Raw genomic sequence first — 4,883 nt, 5'->3', positions numbered from 1 at the left:
CCCGGGCCGGGGCCGGCACCGGCACCTCGCGTGGTTTCGAACGGGCACCTGAGGGCTCGCGGGGCCACGCGGCGTTCACACAGCCCGGGACGGTAAAGACGCCCCTCCGGCGGCGGGAGGGGCGACACCTCGCCTGCGACGGGAAGCGAATTGGAAAGGAGACCGCCCTGCCCGAGCACCCGGACACCGCCGTGGCTTGAGTCCCCGTGACGGGGAGCCCCGGAAGAGCCGGGCCGCCGGGGGCCCTCTCCGACGCCACCCGAAAAGCCTCATCGATCAGACGGAAGGCGGCCGCAGAAGCGGCCGCCGGGCCCCACGGCCACGCTTCCTGGGACAACAGACACGGCAACCCGGCCGCAGCGGAGGAGGAGCGCGGGGGGTGCCGCCACCCGCCCCGCCCGACAGCGGCTGCGCAACGAGACCGAGGCGGCACGGGGCGCCGTCCGAGCGTGCGAGAAAGCGCCACCGACCACGCCGCGGGCCACCGGCTTTCGCCCGCCTCGCAGCGATCGGCTTGCCCTCCGGAAAAGCCGGGGGACGGCGGAAAAACAAAAAAAAAAAAAAAGACAACAACAAACCAAAAAGCACCCACAGCAGCGCGTCAACGCGACCCGTGCTAAGCCACGGGGGTCGCGGGCCCGGGCAGAGGGTGGCAAACGAGGCCCGCGCCTCTTACTCCTCGCTCTCTCTCGTTTCTCTTTCCTCCACACCTCCGCCACCGCATTTTCTCGCTCTCTCTCTTCCCTTCGCCTGCACGGCCCACGACCCTTCGTCGCGCACGCTTCTCGGTGCCGCGGCTTAAGGCCGCGAGAGAAAAACAACGGAAAGAAAAAAAAAAAAAAAAAGCCGGGCGGGCGGCCCCCACTCCGCCCGCAGGCCTAAAAAGCGGACCCCGCGTGCAAAACCCAGCCCCCGAGCCGGCAGCCACGGCAGCCGGGGCAGGCCCGACACCACGGGCCGCCCGGGCCTAGCGGCTCGATCGCGCCGGTCACCACCCGACGGGAGGGCGGGGCGCCGCCGCCCCGCCCGCGACGTATCTCGGGGCACTCTGTCGGGTTCGGGGTCCGCAGGGCCGAGGCGGCCCGGCCACCGCGGCCGGCCGCCAGCCACGCAGAAAAACTCGGCCCGCTCCGCGGGCTCCCCGGCTTAAGGCCGAGGAAGGGGGTCTCGAACAACGCACGGCTCCGGGAGGGAGGGAGAGCGGGGTGCCGCCACCCCGCGCACCCCTCGCCGGCCGACTCCCGTCACCGAGCCCCTGGAGCAACCGGGCAGGACGAGGCAAGGCCGCGCGCCCCACGGCACGTCCCCGCGGCACTTCCGACACGGACGACACACGCTGGGCAAAACAAGTCGGGAGGCGCGAGGAACGAGGCGGCGCCACCTCGGCAAGCCGGGCCCGTCCTCGGGGCTCTCGGGAAAGGCCGGGGGAGAAAAGGCCCCGGCGGCCTCGACACCGCCGAGCCCCGGTGTCACGCACCCTTCGTCGAGCCGTCGGCAGCCGACCGCAAAGAGCACGGCCGGCCGGAAAAGAACGCACCCGCGGGCAGGGCGGGGCGCCGGCTTAAGGCCGGGCAGCAAAAGGGACGAGGCGCCGCCGCCTCGCCCGCCACCATCCCCGGAGGGAATACACACTTTGGGGAGGGGAGGGCCCTCGCCCCACCCCTGAAGTCAACAACCGGACCGAAGAGGAACACGGCTCGCGGCCCTTTTCTCTCCTCCTCTCGGGCTCTGTCTCTCTCTCTCAACCCTTGTCTCTCTGTACCTCACACGGTTCTGTACCCATTCTCGATGGGCAAGACGGGGGGACCGGGACAGAGCCACGCGACTCGTCCCGCGTCAGGCGGCGCACTCTTTTTCCCTCCCTTCGCGCCGGCGACCGCACGCGCGGCCGCCGCTCTCGCGTCCGCCTCGGACACAGGCACTGCACCAGCCTGCGGGGATGCGGCCCGTCACACCCGCTCCCAGTAGACGGACAGACGGGTCCGAGGCCCCGAGCGCCTCCAAGACGTCGAGTCGACGCCACCGGGGCGCGGCGCCGGCGTGCGCCGCCGCCGACCTAGACGTAACCGGAGGATGGCGAGAACAGCGACCCCTTGGTGGACTTCCAGCCGCGCTGCGGAAAGCAGGTCTACCCGGCCCCCCCGCGGAAATCCGCCAAAGTCCAGCCGAAGCGGGGAAGACCTGGTCGCCGCGTCGCCGCCCGCCGCCGCGGCCGCCCCGCCGGCCTCTCCGCCGGCGGCCTCCCCGCCCCGGAGCCGGGTAAGACCTGGCCGGCCGGGGCCGCCCCGGAAGCGGGGCTAGACCTGTTCTCCGCGTCGCCGCCCGCCGCCGCCGCCGCCACCTCTCCGCCGCCGGCCTCTCCACCCCGGAGCCGGCTCGGCCTGGCCTTCCGGGACCGCCCCCGAAGCGGGGTAGACCTGTTCTCCGCGTCGCCGCCCGCTGCCGCCGGCCTCCCCGCCCCGGGGCCGGCTCGGCCTGGCCTGCCGGGGCCGCCCCCGAAGCGGGGTAGACCTGTTCTCCGCGTCGCCGCCCGCTGCCGCCGGCCTCTCCGCCCCGGAGCCGGCTCGGCCAGGCCTGCCGGGGCCGCCCCCGAAGCGGGGTAGACCTGTTCTCCGCGTCGCCGCCCGCTGCCGCCGGCCTCTCCGCCCCGGGGCCGGCTCGGCCAGGCCTGCCGTGGCCACCCCCGGAGCGGGGTAGACCTGTTCCCCGCGTCGCCGCCCGCCGCCGCCGCCGCCGCCTCTCCGCCGCCGGCCTCTCCGCCCCGGAGCCGGGTAGGCCCGGCCGGCCGGGGCCGCCCCGGGAGCGGGGCTAGACCTGTTCTCCGCGTCGCCGCCCGCCGCCGCCGCCGCCGCCACCTCTCCGCCGCCGGCCTCTCCGCCCCGGAGCCGGGTAGGCCCGGCCGGCCGGGGCCGCCCCGGGAGCGGGGCTAGACCTGTTCTCCGCGTCGCAGCCGCCCGCCGCCGGCTCTCCGCCGCCGGCCTCTCCGCCCCGGAGCCGGCTCGGCCTGGCCTGCCGGGGCCGCCCCGGGAGCGGGGCTAGACCTGTTCTCCGCGTCGCCGCGGCGCCGCCGCCGCCACCTCTCCGCCGCCGGCCTCTCCGCCCCGGAGCCGGGTAGGCCCGGCCGGCCGGGGCCGCCCCGGGAGCGGGGCTAGACCTGTTCTCCGCGTCGCCACCGTGGCCGCCCCGCCGGCCTCCCCGCCGCCGGCCTCACCGCCCCGGAGCCGGGTAGGCCCGGCCGGCCGGGGCCGCCCCGGGAGCGGGGCTAGACCTGTTCTCCGCGTCGCCGCCCGCCGCCGCCGCCGCCACCTCTCCGCCGCCGGCCTCTCCGCCCCGGAGCCGGGCAGGCCCGGCCGGCCGTGGCCGCTCCGGGAGCGGGGCTAGACCTGTTCTCCGCGTCGCCGCCCGCCGCCGCCGCCGCCGCCGCCTCTCCGCCGCCGGCCTCTCCGCCCCGGAGCCGGGTAGGCCCGGCCGGCCGGGGCCGCCCCGGGAGCGGGGCTAGACCTGTTCTCCGCGTCGCCACCGTGGCCGCCCCGCCGGCCTCCCCGCCGCCGGCCTCACCGCCCCGGAGCCGGGTAGGCCCGGCCGGCCGGGGCCGCCCCGGGAGCGGGGCTAGACCCGTTCTCCGCGTCGCCGCCGCGGCGCCGCGACCTCTCCGCCGCCGGCCTCTCCGCCCCGGAGCCGGGTAGAGACGGCGTCCCGGGGCCGCCCCGGGAGCGGGGCTAGACCTGTTCTCCGCGTCGCCGCCGCGGCGCCCCGCCGGGCTCTCCGGCGGCGGCCGGCGGCCGCGCCTGGCCCCCGAGCGGGCTAGACCTGGCCTCCCGACGAGGCCGCTCTCTCTCGCGACCAACACCTATTTTCGACCGACTCCTCTCTCCCCCCTCCCCCCTTTCTTTTTTATTATTTTCTCATTTTTTACATGTGCTGGAAGAACGGCTCTCCCTCTGGCTCGGGACAAGAAGCTTTTCTGGGGAACAATACTCTCGGCAAACTGGAATTCATTTCCTTTCCCGCCCAGAGCCCTCCCGGCCGGCTGCGCCCCGCCCGGCCCTCGGCCCACTGACACGCCGTGCCGCCAAAAGGTCGTGGCCCGCCCGCCCCCTCCCCCCCCCACCCCCTCCCCCCCGGGATTCTACGCGGCCCCGCCCCCCCACCACAACCTATGGGGAAACAGCTGGGAAGGGGCAGCAGGGACGTGCGGGCCGAACCTGGCACCACGCCGCCGGCACCCCGCCCCGCCTCGTCCCGCCCCAGTCCGCGCCCCGCCCCGCCCCGCCCCGCCCCCGGCCCCGAACCCCGCCCCCCCTCCACGCTCCCTCCCCCCCGACCGAGGCCGTGGCGGGGCGGCGGGCAAGCGGGCGGCCGCTTTCCGGCCGGTTCTTTCACGGTCCGCAGAGGTCTTCGGCCCTCGGCGCGGGTCCAGGGGGCCGTGGGGGCTCGAGGCCGAGGCGCCCGGGGCCGGCACGAAGGCGCCGGCACGAAGCCCGCGTTCGCGGAGATGGACAGGGTGACACACACGGCCCCTCCCCCCGCCCCCCCTTTCCCCCACGCTCACGCCCCGATGCCGCCCTCTCGTGCTGCCACACGCACACACCCCCTCACGCCCACACACACACACACACACACACACACACACACAGAGGCAGGCAGGAAGGCAGGCAGGCAGGCAGGCGGGTGCGCAGGCACCCTTAGAGTCGCATGCCCTCTCTCCCCGCCCCGAGCCCGCTCCTGCCCCTGCCCTGTGTGCGGCTGCCGCCCATCAGCGGCCGAGGTGGGCACCCCGCCCTCCACCCTCGGCTTCCTCGGCGCCCCCTTCAGCCGTCTCCCGCCCCCACCTTCAGCCGTCTCCCGCCCCCGCCCGGCGACGGCTGGGGGCGCCCCGCCCT

The sequence above is a fragment of the Chamaea fasciata genome, unplaced genomic scaffold (genome assembly GCF_029207755.1).
Source record: "Chamaea fasciata isolate MVZ Bird 193981 ecotype frontalis unplaced genomic scaffold, bChaFas1.0.hap1 SCAF_75, whole genome shotgun sequence".
Taxonomy (NCBI): Eukaryota; Metazoa; Chordata; class Aves; order Passeriformes; family Sylviidae; genus Chamaea; species Chamaea fasciata.
This window is presented reverse-complemented; position numbering follows the sequence as displayed.